The 21,814-nt window shown below is 47.1% G+C and overlaps 1 protein-coding gene across 2 annotated transcripts in view; it reads right to left on the bottom strand.

Moving 5' to 3' along the window:
• hmgcs1 (3-hydroxy-3-methylglutaryl-CoA synthase 1 (soluble)) overlaps positions 1–5,392 on the bottom strand; it is a 38,749-nt gene extending 33,357 nt beyond the window's left edge. The window contains exons 1-2 of one of the 2 annotated variants that reach the window (XM_055632095.1): positions 5,243–5,391; positions 3,501–3,633 (exon numbers count right to left, since the gene is read on the bottom strand). The gene's annotated coding sequence lies outside the window, so the exon portion shown is untranslated. Of the gene's footprint in view, positions 1–3,500; positions 3,634–5,242 lie in introns of both variants that reach the window. The other variant, XM_055632094.1, reaches the window with a different exon arrangement.
• Between the last annotated feature and the right edge of the window lie 16,422 nt (positions 5,393–21,814).

Genomic DNA, 21,814 nt, shown 5'->3' with positions numbered 1-21,814 from the left:
CGGGGATTGTGGTCTGTGTGATGGACTGGGCTACATCCACAACTCTCTGCAGTGTCTTGCAGATCACCACGCCTAATCTCAGCATCTGCTGCAATGAAGCAACAAGGCGATCACTGGATTAGGAAAATGTGACTGGGCTGTGGGCAAGGGATTGACTGGGAGAGATCAGGGGCTTCCCCACAACTGGCCCAGAGCCCAGCCGCTGACTCACTCTGGCCACACTCCTCAGCCTGGCCGAGAGCAGCTTGGAAAATCTAGAATGAAAAGTTGTCAACAAGTGAAAGAATATGGACCACGTGTTGGATGCTGGTTTACGCCATAGATACAAAAAGCTGGGGTAACTCAGTGGGACAGGCAGCATCTGGCAGAGAAGGAAAGGGTGACTTTGCGAGTTGTGGACCCGAATCCCCACCCATTCCTTCTATCAAGAGATGCTGCCTGTCCCGCTGAGTCACTCCAGCTTTTTGCGTCTGTCGAAAGACTATGGAGCAGGAGGGTTAAGGTCATTGGGAAAGATTTGTGGTGAGGGTAGAGACCCAGTGTGTGGTCGTAGGTGGGAAAGGTTTAGAGGGGTATGGGCCAAACGCAGGTAGATGGGGCATGTCGGTCGGTGTGCGCAGGTTGGGTCAAAGGGCCCGTTTCCATGCTGAATTTGGATTTTGATAAGAAGAGGAGAGTTCCTATTCAAATAGAAACAGGCCCTTCGGCCCACCTAGTGCATGCCAACCACGTCGGCACACGTGGGCTAGTCCAATTTGCCTGAATTTAACCCATATTCATCTCAACCCTTCCTATCCATATACCTGTCCAAATGTCTTTTGAAAGTCATAATTCTACAGCTTCCTCTTGTAATCGGCGTAGTAATTAATTGTGTAGGAAGGAACTGTAGATGCTGGTTTACATCGAAGATAAGACACAAAATGCTGGAGCAGCCTGTGGTAATTAATTGTGGGGTTTTTTTTTTAGAGACACAAGGAACTGCGGATGCTGGATTCTTGAGCCAAACACAAAGAGCTTGAGGAATGCAGCGGGTCAGGCAGCATCTGTGGACAGACGGTGGAATGGTCGATTTGGGTCAGGCTGATTGGAGGAAGGGGGAGAAAGACAGAAAGGAGAGGTGGGGGCAGATCAAAACCTGGCGAGTGATAGGTGGATACAAGGGGGGGGGGGGGGGGGGGGGAGGGAGGGTTGATAGAATAAGGGGGGTGGGGGGCAAATCCCAGAGATGAAAAGGAGACAAAAGAATATAAAATAAGGAGAGAAGAGGAGTTTGATGTAAAGCCGGAGGGAGATAAGGAGGTAGAAAAAAAGTGCTGGAGAAACTCAGCGGGTGCGGCAGCATCTATGGAGCGAAGGAAATAGGCAACATTTCGAGCCAAAACCCTTCTTCAGAGGGAGATAAGGAGGAATATTTTTAGTTAGCGAGTGGTGAATCTGTGGAGCACATGATACTGGTTATTATTAAGGCGGAGATTGATGGGTTCTTGATTGGGAAGGGCGTCAATGGTTACGGGGAGAAGGCAGAAGAATCGAGTTGAGAGGGAAAGATAGATCAGCTATGACTGAATGGCGTAGACTTGATGGACTGAACGGCCTAATTCTGCTCCTGGGGGTAGAAGGGGGAAGGGGAGCAATAGTGGGAGAAAGGAGTGCAATGGGTGGGAGTGTATATTACTTAAACTTGGAGAATTCAATGTTCATACCGTCGGGTTGTAAGCTAACTGAGCGGAATACGAGGGAATTTCTTTAATTTCACTTCTATTTCCACTAGAGTATTTAAACTTTTCTTAAACTCTCTCTCTCTCTCTCTCTATCTGCCGCTCCTATTTTCTTTTCCACTTCCCTACGAATTGGCCCAGTTTAAAAAAAAACAGTGTCTGTCATACCCACAATTTTAAACTGTTTTTCTCCCAAAGATTTTGGCTTAAACATCCCCTGTTTTCTCCCTTCATGCAGCCGGAATGTTTCCAGTATCTATTCCCTCAATTCCAGTAACTCCTGCTAAACTTTGGTTTCACTTTAGCCGAGCCAGATTAATTATCTTCCCAATGACTCTTAACTCTATATCCTCTCCCCCTGCAAAGCACCAATGCCACACTTCCAGTCTATTTGACATTTTAAATTAAAAAACATGGTATTTTAAATCAAAATATATCAGAAGCATGAATAGTAAATGTAAGTAAGTGTGAGGTAACTGCATGGTGCACTTGATCAAGCACGTTGCATGTACGTACGCAGTCCAAGCAGAAATAAACTGGAGCTCCCTGCATTTCTGGCGTGCATGTTCCATGCAGCTCCCCCCCAGGAGCTGAGAGAATGGAGCAGCTGGGCTTGTACACTCTGGAGTTTAGAAGGATGAGAGGTGATCTCATTGAAACATACAAGATTGTTAAGGGTTTGGACTAGAGGCAGGAAACATGTTCCCAATGTTGGGGGAGTCCAGAACCAGGGGCCACAGTTTAAGAATAAGGAGTAAGCCATTTAGAACGGAGACGAGGAAACACTTTTTCTCACAGAGAGTGGTGAGTCTGTGGAATTCTCTGCCTCAGAGGGCGGTGGAGGCAGGTTCTCTGGATGCTTTCAAGAGAGAGCTAGATAGGGGTCTTAAAAATAGCGGAGACAGGGGATGGGGAGAAGGCAGGAATGGGGTACTGATTGGGGATGATCAGCCATGATCACATTGAATGGCGGTGTTGGCTTGAAGGGCCGAATAAGCCCCCTCCTGCACCTATTGTCTATCGAGCCAGGAGATATCTGGGTTCTGTCAAAATGCGAGTGAAAAATAAGAAAAAAAATCTCACATATGCATACACGCACATAAAAACACGCATATACACATGCACACACACACATGCACTCACAAATGCACATTCACGCTTGTTCAGGTACACACACACACACACTCTGGTACACAGAGAAATCTAAAATATAAGCTGAAAAGGCAGGGTGGACACAAAATGCTGGAGTAACTCAGCGGGAAAGGCAGCATCTTTGGAATGAAGGAATGTGTGACGTTTCGGGTGGAGACCCTTCTTCAGACTGATGTCAGGGGAGTGGGCAAGACAGAGATAGAATGTAGTCGGAGACAGTAAGACTGGTGGGAGAACTGGGATGGGGGAGGGGATGGAGAGAGGGAAAGCAAGGGTTACCTGAAGTTAGAGAAGTCAATGTTCATACCGCTGGGGTGTAAACTACCCAAGAAAAAAATGCAGGGGACAGAATTTTCCAGCAGATCAGGCAGCATCTGTGGAGGTTCTGACTGAGTCCATTTCCGATGAAGGACAGAGTCAAGAAACAGCAGATGCTGGTTTGCACAAAAGGAACACTAAGTGCTGTCTCAGTGTAACCTACTATTCATATACTCTTTTATTTAAGGTATGTTTAGATTAGTTTATTGCCACATGTACCAAGGTACAGTGGGATGCTTTTTGTTGCATGCTATGCAGTCAGCGGAAAGACTATACAAGATAACAATCGAGCTGTCTACAGTATGCAGATACCTGATAAAGGGAATAATGTTAAGAGGAAGAAAAGGTCCAGTGAAGTCCGATTAAAGATAGTCCGAGGGTCTCCAATGAGGTAGATGGTAGCTCAGGACCGCTCTGGAAGTTGTTGATCGGATGGTTCAGTTGCCTGACAACAGATGGAAATAAACTGTCACTGCAGCTAGAGCCTGTGTGTAGTAAGATTTTAATTAATTATACAAAACAAAGAATCTCACTGTTTTTCAATAGACAATAGGTGCAAGAGTAGGCTATTCAGCCCTTCGTGCCAGCACCGCCATTCAATTCAGCACTGCCAATCAATGTGATCATCCCCACTCAGTACCCCATCCCTGCCTTCTCCCCATATCCCCTGACTCAGCTATTTTTAAGAGCCCTATCTAGCTCTCTCTTGAAAGTTGAAAATATCCAGAGAATCGCCCTCCACCGCCCTCTGAGGCAGAGAATTCCAGACTCACCACTCTGTGAGAAAAAGTGTTTCCTTGTCTCCGTTCTAAATGGATAACTCCTTATTCTTAAACTGTGGCCCCTCGTTTTGGACTCCCCCAACATCGGGAACAGGCCTCAGCTGCGAATCCGACCACACACCACCGTAAAGCACAAAGACAGTCATTCACCTATGAAGATAGACACAAAACGCTGGAGTGACTCAGCGGGACAGGCAGCATCTCTGGAGAGAAGGAATGGGTGACGTTTCGACCCGAAACGTCACCCATTCCTTTCTCCAGAGATGCTGCCTGTCCCACTGTGTTACTGCAGCGTTTTGTGTCTATCTTTGATTTAAAACAGCATCTGCAGTTCCTTACTACACAATTCATCTATGAACATACCAGGCAGAATATCTGCCAGAAAACACACAGCCTGCTTCTCATTACAGTTATGTATTCCCTTTCAAAATAAAATGCAATCTTCCAAGTCGTTAGAACAAATGAAAAGTGTGAATTAATTAATTGGACATAGACGGCATTGCACTAAAGACTGCACCATCCACCATCCAGATGTGACCTGGTCACAAGTGAATGCATCAAAATACACATTGAATTATAAACGTATGCACAGGCATGGAAAATTATAGAAATAACCACCTTGTTCATTAGAGAAGACAAATGCATGCAAATTAGACTATATTTTTTTAATTGAAATAATATTAAATATTTAATTTGAAATATAAATCTTGCATTTTCGTTAAGAAAAAGTTTCTGCAGTTATGTCAAGAGTGTTTTATTGTCATGTGTCCAATGTAGAACAATTAAATTCTTACTTGCAGCAGCGCAACAGAATATGTAATCATAATACACAGTAAACGATATGATAAACGAGAAAAAAGTTCAGTGTGTGTATATATCCACACATACTCACAAGTACACACACATATCAGTCTGAAGGGTCTCGACCCGAAACGTCGTCCATTCCTTCTCTCCAGAGATGCTGCCTGTCCCGCTGAGTTACTCCAGCTTTTTGTGTCTACCTTCGATTTTAACCAGCATCTGCAGTTCTTTTTTTTACACACATATATATACACACACACACATATATATACACGCGCATATATATATATATATACACTTACATACACACACCTGGTACACCATATACACACATACATACAAATATATACACAGATATTTACATACACAGATACATACATATATATATATGTACACACACATATATATATATATATACATACTCAAAAAACAAACAATAGTGTGATGGGTAATGATCTTTTTTAATGTTACCTGTTTAGCCTGTGCAGTGCTGTACCAGCTGCTATCTATCTATCTACGTGAGGACCGCTCCACAGTGGGTTGGCTACATCTGCACACTGCCACCTAGCCTTTATATGTGTGTGCGCGTGTGAGCACAGCCGAACTTGCTGGTGGTGGGGGGGGCGGGCGGACGCGCAGGGCAATGGCGCGATGGGAAGCGTGTGCGTCGGCCAATGTGCGTCGGGCTGGGCGGTGCCGCTGACTTTGTGAATGGGCCGGCCATGGTGTGAGCGTGAGCGTCATCTGGTGAGAGGGGCCCGCCGGCCAATCACCGACCCGCATCTCTCTCCTTCCCCGGAGCACAGCCCGGCGCTCCGTGTGCCAGCCGTCCGTCGCCCCTGGACACGGTCGCCCTGGCAACCAGATGAGGCCTGCGGAATAAAAAGCATCCCTCAAACCCAACCCAACCCAACTAAACCAAAACCCGAACACAAACCCCAGCCCCCCACACCCCACCCCCCAACCCAGCCCCCCCACCCCCCACCCCATCCCCCCATATCCCCCCAACCCTAGCCCCCAACCCCAGCCCAACCCCCAGCCCCCCATGCCCCATCCCCCAAACCCCAACCCCAGCCCCCCCAACCCCAGCCCCCCCCCCACCCCATCCCCAACCCCAGCCCCCAGCCCCCCCCAACCCCAGCCCCCCAACCCCAGCCCCAGCCCCACCCCCCCAGCCCCCCCAACCCAGCCCCCCAAACCCCAGCCCCCCCCCCCAACCCTAGCCCCCCAGCCCCCCCACCCTAGCCCCCCACTAGCCCCCCAACCCCCCCCCCCCCAAATCCCTAGCCCCCCAACCCCCCACCCCCCAACCCCAACCACCCCTCTCCCAGCCCCCCCCAACCCCAGCCCCCCAACCCCCCCCCCCAACCCTAGCCCCCAGCCCCCCCAACCCCCCCCCCCAACCCCCCAACCCCAGACCCCCCAACCCCCAGCCCCCCCCCCAACCCCTAGCCCCAACCCCAACCCTAGCCCCCAACCCTAGCCCCCCCCCAGCCCCCCAACCCTAGCCCCCCCAACCCCAGCCCCCAACCCCTCCCCCCCAACCCCATCCCCCCCAACCCCCCCAACCCCCCCACCCCCCCCCCCCCCCAACCCCTCCAACCCATCAATAAAATCCCCCCCAACCCCCAGCCCCCCAACCCCCCCCCCCAAAACCCCCCCCCAGAAAACCCCATCCCCCCAGCCCCCCAACCCCACAGCCCCCCAATTAACCCAGCCCCCCAACCCCAGCCCCAAACACCAACCCAGCCCCCAACCCCCCCCCAACCCCCCAGCCCCCAGCCCCCCACCAAAGAACCCAACCCACCCCCCCACCCCCCAGCCCCAAACCCCAGCCCCCCCAACCCCAGCCCCCCCCCCCAACCCCCAGCCCCCCCAACCCCAGCCCCCCCCCCCCACCCCAGTCCCCCAACCCCACCCCCATCCCCCCCCCAACCCCAGCCCCCCCCCCCCCAGCCCCCCAAACAAACACAAAAACCACCCCCCCAACCCCATCCCCCCCCCCAACAGCCTGCCCCCAACCCCAGCCCCCCAACCCCCCCCCAACCCCAACCCCCCCCCCAGCCCCCCAAACCCCAACCCCCCAGCCCCCAGCCCCCCCAATGAACCCCCCAACCCCAGCCCCCCAGCCCACCCCCCAGCCCCCCCAACCCCAACCCCCCAAACCCCAAACACCCAACCCCCACAGCCCCCCAACCCTATCCCCCCCATCCCACCCCCCAACCCCAGCCCCTTTGAGCCCCCCAACCCCACATCCCCCCCCCCCCCAACCCCATTGCAACCTTAAAGTTCCCCCCCAACCCCCAGAAACCCCAGCCCCCCAACCCCCAGCCCCCCCAACCCCAGCCCCCCCAACCCCAACCCCAGCCCCCCAACCCCAGCCCCCAGTCCCCCAGCCCCCCCACCCCAGCCCCAACCCCCCAACCCCAACCCAGCCCCCACGCCCAGCCCCCCCCAACCCCAGCCAAGCCACCCCAACCCCCGCTGCCCCCCCAACCCCCTAGCCCCCCAACCCCCCCCAACCCCACCCCCATCCCCCAACCCCATCCCCCCAACCCCCCCCAACCCCCAGCCCCCCAACCCAGCCCCCCCCCCCAACCCCCAGCCCCAACCCCCCAACCAGCCCCAGCCCCCCAAACCCAATGGTTCAAGCACCCCCCAACCCCAGCCCCCAAGCCCCCCAACCCTACCCCAACCCAACCCCCAAACCCAGCCCCCCAACCCCACCCCACCACCCCCAACCCCTAGCCCCCAACACCCAGTCAACCCCCCCCCCACCCCAGCCCCCAACCCTAGCCCCCTAGCCCCCCAACCCTATAATATATTGCTCCTATATTCTATTCCTCTTGTTATAAAGGCCAACATGCCATTCGCTTTTTGTTCACTGCCTGCTGTACCTTCATGCTTACTTTCATAGACTGATGTACAAGGACCCCCAGATCCCATTGTACTTCCCCTTTTCCCAACTTGACGCCATTTAGATAGTAATCTGCCTTCCAGTTTTTGCTACCAAAGTGGATAACCTCACATTTATCCACATTAAACTTCATCTGCCATGCACCTGCCCACTCCCCCAACCTGTCCAAGTCACACTGCATTCTCATAGCATCCTCTTCACAGTTCACACTACCACCCAGGTTTGTGTCAACAAATTTGCTAATGTTACTCTGAATCCCTTCATCCAAATCATCGATGTATATTGTAAATAGCTGCGGTCCCAGCACCGAGCCTTGCGGTACCCCACTCGTCACTGCCTGCCATTCTGAAAGGGACCGGTTAGTCCCTATTTGTTTCCTGTCTGCCAACCAATTCTCTATCCATGTCAGCACTCTACCCCCAATAACATGTGTCCTAATTTTGCCCACTAATCTCCTATGTGGGACCTTATCAAATGCTTTCTGAAAGTCCAGGTACTCTACATCCACTGCCACTCCCTTGTCCATTTTCCTAGTTACATCTTCAAAAAATTCCAGAAGATTAGTCAAGCATGGTTTCCCCTTCGTAAATCCATGCTGACTCGGTCCGATCCCGTTACTGCTATCCAAATGTGCAGCTATCTCATCTTTTATAATTGACTCCAGCATCTTACGAGTGCAGGCAGGTGGGACTAAGGGGAAAAAAAATTTGTTCGGCATGGACTTGTAGGGCCGAGATGGCCTGTTTCCGTGCTGTAATTGTTATATGGTTATATGGTTATCTTCCCCAACACCGATGTCAGGCTAACAGGTCTATAATCTCACTCTCTCCTTACTCCCCTTGAAGCAGCTGATCCCATTGTCTCTCTGTCACCTCTCCCTCCCTCTCCTTGTCCCTACCCTCAATCACTTCCTCCCTCTCTGCTCCCCATTCGCACACCCCCACTAAAGACAATGTTTAATTAATATTTGGTCTTCTCCCATCCCCCACCTCCGTCAACTCTTATAGCCTCCGTATTGGCAACAGAGGTCACGTGATGATGTCATTTTCAGTTTTCGGAATCTTCACGGCAGCTTGTGTAAATTAAATCCCATTGTGATTGGACGACTGTGAGATGCCATAGTGACATCATCACTGTTGGCTTTAAGAAATTTTAAATATCAATAACTTGTGTGATATAATGCCAAATATTAAGAAACTTGATACCAACAACGACGGGAAAAAGTTGAGTAATATTCTGCAAAAATGTTCACGCTATTGTGTACCATTTTGGCATAGTTCCTTGATCTCATAGACAGACAAACAAGACGTGACTTTTAATAGTATATAGATAAATGTAGGTCCCTTACAGTCAGAAACTGGTGAATTTATAATGGAAAACAAGGAAATGGCAGACCAGTTAAACAAGTACTTTGGTTCTGTCTTCACTAATGAAGACACAAAATATCGTCTGGAAATACTAGGGCACCAAGGATCTACTGGGAGGGAGGAATTCAAGGGAATCCACATTAGTCAGGAAATGGTGTTAGGTAAACAGTTGGGACTGAAGGCAGATAAATCTCCAGGGCCTGCTGGTCTGCATCCCAGAGTACTCAAGGAGGCGGCCCTAAAAATTGTGGATTGATTGGTGATAATTTTCCAATATTCTAAAGACTCTGGATCAGTTCCTGTGGACTGGAGGGTAGCTACTGTAACCACACTTTTTAAGAAAGGAGGGAGAGAGAAAACAGGGAATTATAGACCAGTCAGCCTTATATCGGTAGTGGGGAAGATGCTTGAGTTGATTATTAAAGATGTAATAGCAGTGCATTTGGAAAGCAGTGACAGGATTGGTCAAAGTCAGCATGGATATATGATGGGGAAATCATGCTTGACTAATCTTCTGGAATTTTTTGAGGATGTAACAAGTAGAATGGATAAGCGAGAGCCAGTGTATGTGGTGTATCTGGGGTTTCAAAAAGCCTTTGACAACGTCCCACACAAGAGATTAGTGTGCAAAATTAGAGCACATGGTATTGGAGGTAGGGTATTGACGGATAGAGAACTGGTTGGCAGACAGGAAGCAAAGAGAAGGAATTAACAGGTCCTTTTCAGAATGGCAGGCAGTGACTAGGGTGGTTATTTACAATATATATTTACGATTTAGATGAGGGAATTAAATGTAACATCTCCAAGTTTGGGGATGACACAAAGCAGCGTGTGAGCTGCAATGAGGATGCCATGAGGCTGCAGGGTGACTTGGATGTGTTGGTAGAGTGGGCAGATGCATGGCAGATGCAGTATAATGTGGATACATGTGAGGTTATCCACTTTGGTGGCAAGAACAGGAAGGCAGTAATAAGTGAATGGTGTCAGATTAGGAAAAGGGGAGGTGCAACAAGACCTGGGTATTCTTACACATCAGTCACTGACAGTAAGCATGCAGGTACAGCAGGCAGTGAAAAAAGCATATGGCATGTTGGCCTTCATAGCGAGAGGATTTGAGAATAGGAGCAAGGTGGTCCACTGCAGTTGTACAGGGCCCCGGTGAGACCGCACCTGGAGTATTGTGTGCAGTTTTGGACTACTGTTTCTACTGAGGGAGTGTAGCGTTGGTTCACCCAGGTTAATTCCTGGGATGGCAGGACTGACATATGATGAAAGAATAGAAACATAGAAACTGGGCTTGTAGTCACTGGAGTTTAGAAGGATGAGAGGGTATCTTATGGAAACATAAAATTATTAAAGGATTGGACAGGCTAGATGCAGGAAAATTGTTCCCGATGTTGGAGGAGTCCAGAACCAGGGGTCACAGTATAGGAATAAGGGGCCATAAAATTATTAAAGGATTGGACAGGCTAGATGCAGGAAAATTGTTCCAGATGTTGGGGGAGTCCAGAACCAGGGGTCACAGTATAGGAATAAGGGGTCATTTAGGACTGAGATGTGAAAAAAACGTTTTCACCCAGAGAGTTGTGAATCTGTGAAATTCTCTGTGGGGGCCAATTCACTGGATGTTTTCAAGAGAGAGTTAGATTTAGTTCTTAGGGCTTTTAGAATCAAGGGATATGAAGCAGCAGGAGCAAGATACTGATTTTGGATGATCAGCCATGGTCATATTGAGGGATCGAAGAAGGGGGGGGGAGGGGAGGGGAGGAAAGGAGGGGAGGAAAGGAGGGTAGGAAAAGAGGGGAGGAAGGAGGAAGGAATGGAAGAAGGGATGGAAAAGGAAGGAAAGAAAGGAATGGGAGGCTGATCTCCAGGGATGCCCTTGGAAGCACATGGATGTTTTACCATGCCATAAGTTCTGGCAGATGTAATATAGATGTGGAATTTATCTCATCCAAATGTTGAGTCTAAAGGCAGGCCTGAACTGTTTCCTGGCAAGCTCACCACCGACGTGCAGCCTCCAACCACAGCCAGGATTGCCCCGTGTTTGAAGGGTTGTATTGGTGTATTGAGGGTTCAGCAGGGGCTGTATTCGCAGTCTCTCTAGGTGAGAGAGGCTGCAGTGAGCTGGAGTTGACTCGAAAGCACCAGGAGCTACTGGCCAAACCACCGAGCACTAGAGCATGGGTGGGGTACCTTTTCATGTTGGAATGCCGCATTAAGTTAGCTGTAATCTAATAAGGCCGCATAGAAGAAACTTCAATTAGATATACTTCAAAATGTACATTAATTTGTAAAAATCTAACTACTATGTACTAACTTCAAGAAAATGAAAAAAAATTGTTAATTCTAAAATTAACTAACCTTTTAATGACTTTGTTGTGCCTGCTTTCTAGAGTCTAGAGTCGCATTAGAGCTAAATCATGAGTTTAACAAGTGTTAAAATAGCCCTCATGACTTACTAATGTTTTAATTGTGGCCGTCAGTCGGGATTATTTCGTTAAATCTTCTTTTACTCTTTGGTATTTAAAATACGTTCATTTTAAGATGAAAATAAAAAAAAATAAAAGACGAATAAAAAACATATTATTAATAAAAATAAAAGGATTTGTTCTACAAAATTTGGATTCATTCAAAAAGCCGCACTTAATGGCCTTAAGGACGCAGGTTCCCCCACCCCTGCGCTAGAGGAACTCAGTGTGTCAGGCAGCACCTACGGAGGGATATGGATGGATGACATTTTGGGTCGGGACCCTTCTTCATTCTGATGCTTCAAGTCTGACTCCTCTAATGCATGTACACGGGAATGAAGTTCCACATTTTCACTTCCCTTCATCCTGGTTCTAGTCTGACGTACAGTTCCACACACACACTGATTATCACACCACAATTATCAAGAGCATTTAGAACACAGAATAGGACAGCACATGAGCAGACCCTTCAGCACAAGTGTCTGTGCTGATCATGAATGCCAAGTTAAACTATTCTCCTCTGCCTAAATGTTGATCTACTCCTTTAATTCATTCAAATGTATGTACACCCTTTAATTCCCTGCATTTCTATGTGTCTATCCACAAGCCTCTTAAAAGCCACCATCGTATCTGCCTCCACCACCACCCCTGGCAACGCGTTCCAGGCACCCACCACCCTCTGTGTAAAAAAATCTTGCCCCGTACATCTCCTTTAAACTTTGCCTGTCTCGGGATATTTTATCTTGGAATATCTCAACATAACTTTCCACTTCAGATCTGCGGTTTAAGTCCAGCGTGGCAAGATCAGAGAGAAATTAAATGAGATTAGATTAGTTTATCGTTATATATACCAGGGATCAATGAAATTCAATGTTGACATGAAGCTCACAGAGTAAACTGCATACTTACAGTAATGTAAATACAATAAATACTACTGTAAATGCAAAGCTACAGAACTGTGCAACGGGGGTGGGGGTGATGAGAGAGAAGGGGGGTAAAGAGGGGGGGGGGAGAGGAGGGGAGGTAAGAATAAAACAGGGAAGGCGGGTCTGACGTAAAAATAAAATGGGGTAGGCGGCTCAACAATGGCTAATGAGGGAAATTAGGGATTGTGGTAAATCCAAGGAAGAGGCATATAAATTGGCCACAGGAAGCAGCAAACTCGGAAGACTGGGAGAAATTTAGAACTCAAGAGGAAGACAAAGGGGTTAATTAAGAGGGGGAAATTAGAGCACGAAAGAGAGCTTGCAGGGAATATAAAAACTGACTGTTAGACATGTGAAGAGGAAAAGATTAGTGAAGACTAGACCAAGTGATCTGTCTGGTGTGGCAACGGCATTGCTCTTGACTGCTGAACCAACAGTACAGAGAATGAGGTCCAGTTTAGTTTATTGTCATGTGTACTGAGGAACAGTGAAAAGCTTTTGTTGCGTGCTAATCAGTCAGCAGAAAGACCAAAATATGATTACAATCGAGCCATTCAGTGTACAGATACATGATAAAGGGAATAACCTGAATAACGCTTAGTGCAAGTTAAAGCCAATAAAGTCCAATCAAAGATGGTCTGAGGGTCTCCAATGAGGCAGATAGCAGTTCAGGACTGTTTTCCAGTTATGGTAGGATGATTCCGTTGCCTGAAAGCAGCTGGGAAGAAACTGTCCCTGAATGTGGAGGTGTGTGATTTCACACTTCTTTCCCTCTTGCCTGATGGCAGAGGGGAGAAGAGGGAGTGACCAGGGTGCGACTCATCCTTGATTATGCTGTTGGCCTTGCCGAGACAGCGCAAGGTACAAATGGAGACAATGAAAGGGAGGTTGGTTCGTGTTATGGTCTGGGCTGCATCCTGATAAAATGCTTTCTAGGGTGCATCTGTAAACGTTGGTGAGAGTTTTTGGGGACAAGCCGAACTTCCTAACCCTTCTGAGGAAGTAAAGTCATTGGAATGCGTTCTTGGCTATTGCTTCAATATGGGTGAACGCAGTTCACCTTCTCACGCATCTTTTCATCCAGTATTGCATCAAGAAGGCTGGTGAAAATGGATAGGTGATGTTTAAAGTTGGAACCTTTCTTCAGACGGGCGCTTAAAAGTCCGGACATTAGAAACATGTCAAAAAGTAAATATGCAGGTACACTTTCTTGATCAATGCAAGGGACCAGGTTAGCTTGCTAGTGATATGGATGCCGAGGAATTTGAAGCTGTCCACCATCTCGATAGAAAATCCGTTGACAAGGAAGTGTTGTGCTCACCGCCTCGCTTCCTTAAGTTAATAACTAACTTTTTCGACTTGCTCACGTTAAGGTCTAGGTTACTGATAAAAATAGTAGAGAGATGCGAGTTGGAACATAGTCATCATTCCCAACCACTCCATTATCTTTCTTATCTGAAACAGGGCATCATGAAGCAGCCCATTGCATCCGTGCCACCTCCAACCAGAGCAATCCCTCAATCCCACTCTCCTTCATAGACTACAGCTCTGCTTTCAAAAGCATTTCCCCTTCCAGGCTCATCACCAAACCCATGGAACTTGCAGTCAGCATTCCCCTCAACTGGATCCCTGACTTCCTGACCACAATCGGTGACAATAGGTGACAAATCATCCGCAACGATAACCCCTCAACACTGGTGCATGCAAGGATGCCTTCTCAGCCACACTCCTTTACTCCTTGTACACTCATGACTGTGCGGCCAAATACCAAACCAACTCAATTTACAAATTCGCTGACAGAACCACTGGAGTGGGCCGGATATCAAATAATGACGAGACGCAGTAATGACAGGAAGGAGACTGAGAACCGTGTAGCCTGGTGCCAAGACAACAACCTCTCCATCAATGTCAGCAAGACAAAGGAGATTGTGATTGACTTCAGGAAGCAAAACGGCACACACATACATTCAAGGCGACAAAGTAGAGATGGTTGAAAGCTTCAAGTTCTTAAGATTAAATATCACCAGTAATTTGTCCTGGACCAGCCACCTCGAAGCAATGGCTAAGAAAACACATCAACGCCACTACTTCCTAGAAGGTTTATGAAGTTTGGCATGTCGCCAACAATGCATACCAACTTCTACAGATGCGCCGTGGTAGGCATTTTATCGGATGCATCACAGCATGGTAAGGGAACAGCTCCATCCAAAACCGCAAGAAATTGCAGAATGTTGTGGACGCAGCCCAGACCATCACACAAACCAACCTCCCTACCATTGATTCCATCTACACTTCACGCTGCATCGGCAAGACCACCAGCAGAATCAAGGACCAGTCTCACCCCGGTCACTCCCTCATTTCACTTCTTCCATTAGGCAAGAGGAACAGAGGTTTAAAAACACATACCTTTAGATTCCGGGACAGTTTCTTCCTATCTGTTATCAGGCAGCTGAACCGTCCTCTCGACAGCTAGAGAGCAGTCCTGACCTCCCATCTACTTCATTGGACACCCTTGGACTATCTTTAATCAGAATTTACTAGACTTCAATTTGCACTAAACATAAAAACCTTTATCCAGTATCTGTACACAGTGGATGGGTTGATTATAATCATGTATAGTCTCATCACTGACTGGATAACACACATCAAAAAGCTTTTGACTGTACCTCAGTACATGCAACATTAATAAACTAAGTTTAAACTTCTTGCTTCCCTGTAAATGGCCTGTCCCACTTACACGACTTTTTCGGCGACTGCCGGCAACCGTCATAGGTTGTTACAGGTCGCCTAACATATTGAAAATCCAGCGGCGACCAGAACAAGGTACGACTCTTTAGGCGACTACTCACGACCACATAGGCTACACCCCGCGACATGTCGCCAGGGTGTCGCCTGTTATGGTCGTGAGTAGTCTCCTAGTCACCCAAAGAGTCATAGCGTCTTTCTGGTCGCCGCTGAAAAATTTCGGTGACCTATGACGGGTGCCGGCAGTCGCCGAAAAAGTCGCGTAAGTGGGACAGGCCTTTAACTGAATTGGTTAACTGAAAGATACAATCTGGACACAGGCTGTTTGGTCACCTGTTTATACTAGTTCTACGGTAGAATAAAAGTGCTGTAGAAACTCAGTGGGTGCGGCAGCATCTATGGAGCGAAGGAAATAGGCAACGTTTTTGGGCCGAAACCCTTCTTCAGACACTTTTGTCTACCTTCGATTTTCCAGTATCTGCAGTTCCTTCTTAAACATTTTGTATACTAGTTCTATATTATTCCACTTTCTCAAGGATACCATATCTATATCTATGTTACTAAAAGTCTGATCTTGACCGCTTTTGGCTCGCTGTGCTGCGATTTCCGAGAGAACGCCGCCACCTACGGCTGTTATTTTTGGCCACCTCGCTCAGAGCCTCCCTCCGCCTTCCGGGACTGGAGGATTTATCCCATCGATGAAAATTCAGAGAGATATTAATGTTTTTAACTAATTTGCCATTCTCTCTGCTGCCCCTGCTGGAGGGAGGGGGAGGGACTATAAAACCAGGAAGTGGTGTGCCTCACTCAGTCTCTGCAAGATGGAGGAAGCCGTCACATCTCTCTGAGCTCTGAATAACACTGAACACATGTCTAGTCAACTGTGAGTGCCCTTAATGTGGTTTGAAAATGAAAATATGGTTGGTAAGTAAAAATGCACTGCTAATGAAGTAAAAATGCACTGCTAATGAAGTAAAAATGTACTGCTAATGAAGTAAAAATGTACTGCTAATGAAGTAAAAATTCACTGATAATGAAAAATGCACTGCTAATGAAGTAAAAATGCACTGCTAATGAAGTAAAAATGTACTGCTAATGAAGTAAAAATTCACTGATAATGAAAAATGCACTGCTAATGAAGTAAAAATTCACTGCTAATGGTTGTTAGTGTTTAAAAAATGTTGAGAATCTCTCTCCTGTCAATCACACCATGAAGGCCACACCTTTTCCAATGGAAGGGGGAGGGATTATTAAACCCGGAAGTGTGGGTGTGGCTCAGTCTCTGTATGATGGGGGGAGAGGTCACAAATCTGAGCTGTGAATCAACTGAACACACTGAATGTCTACTGAACTGTGTGTGGTGTTTTGTGTGGTTTTATGGTGGTTTGATCTTGCTTGAAATGGTATGAAACTGCATCTGAATATGGTGGCCTTGCACCCTGCATGAAATGGTATGAAACTGCATTTGAATGTAGTGTTGTTGCACCCTGCTTGAAATGGTATGAAACTGCATTTGAATTTGGTGGCCTTGCACCCTCCTTGAATGGTATGAAACTGCACTTGAATTTGGTGGCCTTGCACCCTGCTTGAAGTGGTATGAAACTGCACTTGAATTTGGTAGTCTTGCACCCTGCTTGAAGTGGTTGGAAACTGCACTTGAATTCGGTGACCTTGCACCCTGCTTGAAGTGGTATGAAACCGTACTTGAATTTTGTGGCCTTGCACTCTGCTTGAAGAGGCAAGATACTGCACTTGAATTTGGTGGCCTTGCACCCAGCTTGAAATGGTAGGAAAATGGATTTGAATTTGGTGGCCTTGCACTCTGCTTGAAATGGAATTTCAAGGAATAGCTGTGAGTCAACTGCCAGCCCACCAGCTGTGAGTGAGCTGCCAGCACATCAAGCTTGAGGGACTGAGTTGCTACCCCAAGAATCCATTTGGCCCACAATGTCCATTCTAGCCCTCTGGAGACCAGTAGTCCATGCAGCCAACAACACCCATACCAGCTCTCCAGAAAGCCCCCCCACCCCACTGGCCACCAATATTGGAATTGGTGGAGAGGTGGCTTGCATTGGGGGACCAGCCCTCCCCCCGTTTGAACATGGGACCCAACGGGTTCCACTTGGCCTAGTATATTCCTAAAACTAAGATCTTGACCGCTTTTGACTTACTGTGTTGTGATTTCAGAGAGAACGGCGCCACTTATGGCTGTCATTTATGGCCACCTCGCTCAGAGCCCCCCTCTGCCAGACTGGTCCGGAGGATTTTACCCATCAATGAGAAATCAGAGAGATATTAATGTTTTTTTTAAATTCACCATTCTCTCGGCTGCCCCCGCTGGCGGCAGGGGCGAGGGACTATAAAACCTGGAAGTGTCGTGGCTCATTCAGTCTCTGCCAGACGGAGGAAGCGAGAGGGTCAAAGCTCTCTGAGCTGCGAATAACACTGAACAGACGTCTACTCCACGGTGATACCCGGGATGTGGTTTTCAGAAAATGTGTTTGTTGCTTGCAAAGTGTTTGCCCAATTGGCTTTTAAAGGGTTCTCAGAAAATGTGTTTTGTTGGCTTGCAAAGTGTTTGCCCAATTGGCTTTTTGGCTTTTAAAGAGCTTGCTTGCAACAGTTTTCGGATGGATAAAGCCTGAATAAACATTCTATTAGATCAGGACTGTGTTTAATTTCAAAATTGGCAAAATATTTTTGTATTTTTCTTTTGTGTATTATTTGAGTGTTTCTTATTAACATTTCTTTTTTTCATTTTTGTGTTGATTTATTCAAAATGAAAAATAAAAAATTAAAAAAAACTAATGTGAAGACCTGGAGTTGGTGGGCCGAAGGACCCGTTTCCATATTGCAGGTCTAAACTAAATTGAACTAATCTTAAGGTAGAAAGAATGCTGGAGAAACTCAGCGGGTGAGGCAGCATCTATGGAGCGAAGGAAATGGGCAATGTTTCGGGCCGAAACCCTTCTTCAGACTGATCTCTTCTTCAACTAATCCTAAACCACCTATTAACTGCCATGCTTTGTCCTGCCTCTCCCCTCTTCCAGCTTACTTGTCCCCTCTATAATCAGTCTGAAAAGGGTCTCAACCCTAAACGTCACCGATCCATGGTCTCCAGAGATGCTGCCTGACCCGCTGAGTTACTCCAGCACTCTGTGAAACGTCACCTATCCATGTTCTCGAGATGCTGCCTGACTCGCTGAGTTACTCCAGCACTCTGTGAAACGTCACCTATCCATGTTCTCCACAGATGCTGCCTGACCCGCTGAGTTACTCCAGCACTATGTGAAACGTCACCTATCCATGTTCTCCACAGATGCTGCCTGACCCGTTGAGTTCTTCCTGATGGCAACGGTGATATGTGTGTGGCCAGGATGGTGTGGGTCTTTGATGATGTTGGCTGCCTTTTTGAGGCAGCGACTGCGATAGATCCCTTCGATGGTGGGGAGGTCAAAGCCGGTGATGGATGAAACAAGAGGTGTTTCTGTCTGTCTTCAGTATATCTCCCATTATCCCCCGTTGTCTGACGTTATAATAACATAGTACAGGTATATCTACATGCTGCATCTCTAAACTAAAACTAAGACATTTGGATAGAAGATAGACACAAAATGCTGGAGTAACTCAGCAACATCACCTATTCCTTTCCCCCCCAGAGATGATGGCTGACCCGCTGAGTTACTCCCGCATTTTGAGGCCATTCTGTTTAAACCAGCATCTGCAGTTCCTTCCTACACAGTATATCTCTTGTTGTTCCCTGTTGTCCGATTCAATAAAAGCACAGTTTATATCTCATTGGTCCATGTTGTCTCACTCTATAACACCACATTATGCCACATGCAACTAAGACATTTGAATAGAAGATACAAAATACTGGAGTAACTCAGCGGGACCTGAAACATCACCTTTTCCTTTTTCCCCCAGAGACCTGCTGAGTAACTCCAGCATTTTGAGTCTATCTTTGGTGTACTTTTGAGTACATCTCTCAATGGTCCCTGTTGTCTGACTATATAACAACACAGTATATCTCTCATTGTTCCCAGTTGACTGATTCTATAACAACACAGTATATCTCCGACAGACATAAAAAGTTGCAGCAACTCAGCGGGCCAGGCAGCATCTCTGAAGAAAAGGAATAGGTGACGTTTCGGGTCGAGACCATTCCTCAGATATTCCTTCCTCCATGGAAGATGCTCCCTGTTGTCTGACTATAACATAATTTATCTATTATTGCTCCTTGTTGTCTGTCTCTATACAGTGCCTTCCATAATGTTTGGAACAAAGACCCATCATTTAGCCTCTGTACTCCACAATTTGAGATTTGTAATCACATGTGGTTGAAGTGCACATTGTCAGATTTTATTAAAGGCAATTTTTATTCATTTTGGTTTCACCATGTAGAAATTACAGCTGTGTTTATACATAGCCCCCTATTTCAGGGCACCATAATGTTTGGGACGCATGGCTTCAAAGGTGTTTGTAATTGCTCAGGTTTGTTTAATAGCTTCCTAAATGCAGGTATAAGAGAGCTCTCAGCATCTAGTCTTTCCTCCATTCTTTCCATCACCTTTGGAAACTTTTAATGCGGTTTATCAACATGAGGACCAAAGTCGTGCCAATGAAAGTCAAATAAGCCATTATGAGACTGAGAAACAAGAATAAAACTGTTAGAGACATCAGCTAAGCCTTGGGCTTACCAAAATCTACTGTTTGGAACATCATTAAGAAGGAAGAGAGCATTGGTGAGCTTACTAATTGCAAAGGGGCTGGCAGGCCAAGGAAAACCTCCACAGCTAATGACGGAAGAATTTTCTCTTTAATAAAGAAAAATCCCCAAACAACTGTCCGACAGATCAGAAACACTCTTCAGGAGTCAGGTGTGGATTTGTCAATGACCACTGTCCGCAGAAGACTTCATGAACAGAAATACAGAGGCTACACTGCAAGATGCAAACCATTGGCTAGCCGCAAAAATAGGATGGCCTGGTTACAGTTCGCCAAAAGTACTTAAAAGAGCAACCACAGTTCAGGAAAAAGATCTTGTGGACAGATGAGATGAAGATTAACCTATATCAGAATGATGGCAAGAACAAAGTATGGAGGAGAGAAGGAACTGCCCAAGATCCAAAGCATACCACCTCATCTGTGAAACACGGTGGTGGGGGTGTTATGGCCTGGGCTGCTTATCTTCATTGATGATACAACTGCTGATGGTAGTAGCATAATTAATTCTGAAGTGTATAGATACATCCTGTCTGCTCAAGCTCAAACAAATGCCTCAAAACTCATTGGCTGGCGGTTCTTTCTACAGCAAGACAATGATCCCAAACATACTGCTAAAGCAACAAAAGAGTTTTTCAAAGCTAACAAAATGATAAATTCTTGTGTCGCCAAGTCAATCACCCGATCTAAACCCAATTGAGCATGCCTTTTATATGCTGAAGAGAAAACTGAAGGGGACTAGCCCCCAAAACAAGCATAAGCTAAAGATGGCTGCAATACAGGCCTGGCAGTGCATCACCAGAGAACACACCCAGACACTGGTGATTTCCATGAATCAGACTTCAAGCAGTCATTGCATGCAAAGAATATGCAACAAAATACTAAACGTGACTACTTTCATTTACATGACATTGCTGTGTCCCAAACATTATGGTGCCCTGAAATGGGGGGGGCTATGTATAAACACTGCTGTAGTTTCTACATGGTGTAACCAAAATGTATAAAAATGGCTCTTCTTAAAATGTGACAATGTGCACTTAAACCACGTGATTTTTTTCTATTACAAATCTCAGGTTGTGGATAAGGCAAATAAATAAATGATGGGTCTTTGTCCGAAACATTATGGAGGGCACTGTTGCACAGTATATCTCTCATAGCTCCCTGTTGTCTGACAATAACACCAGTATGTTTCTTTCCCCCCCCCCCTTTATCTGACTTTATAATACAGTATACCTCTCATTGTTCCTTGTTGTCTTACTCCATAACCACATAAAATATCTATTATTGCTCCTTGCTTGCTGACTATAATAGGGTTGCTAACTGTCCCGTGTTAGTGGGGACAGCCCATATATTTGGCTAAATTGGTTTGTCCCATACGTGACCGCCCTTGTCCCGTATTTGACCGCTACTTCTCGGGTCGAGGGGACTGTCGGGTCGGAGCGCCGGGTCCGGCCCCGCCTCACCCGTCCCGACGGAGTGCAGCAGCATCAGCACCTCGCCCGTGGCCCCGCCGATCGGCAGCCCAGCCAGCTGTCTGATCTGCGGGCCTTTGCTTACTGCCGACACCACCACCCCTCCTTCTCATGGCTGATCATCAGTTCATGAGTTGGATGGGGTGCCGTGGCCAAAACTCCTCAGCTGGCCCGCCGGCTGGGCTTTGTGTGCAGTCCAGCACCCGGACCAACTAATCATTCACCCAGCCACAGCCGAGTCGGTCAATAAATTGCCCTTGGGAATTTGACCCGTATTTTGACCTTTTGTCCCTTATTTGTGAGTAATAAAGTTGGCAACCCTACTCTATAACGACACAGTATATCTCTCATTGCTCCCTGCTGTCTGACTGTATAACACCGTGTCTGAAGAGGGGTCTCGACCCGAAACGTCGCCCATTC

The sequence above is a fragment of the Leucoraja erinacea genome, chromosome 3, assembly GCF_028641065.1.
Source record: "Leucoraja erinacea ecotype New England chromosome 3, Leri_hhj_1, whole genome shotgun sequence".
NCBI classification, from domain to species: Eukaryota; Metazoa; Chordata; class Chondrichthyes; order Rajiformes; family Rajidae; genus Leucoraja; species Leucoraja erinaceus.
This window is presented reverse-complemented; position numbering and strand designations above follow the sequence as displayed.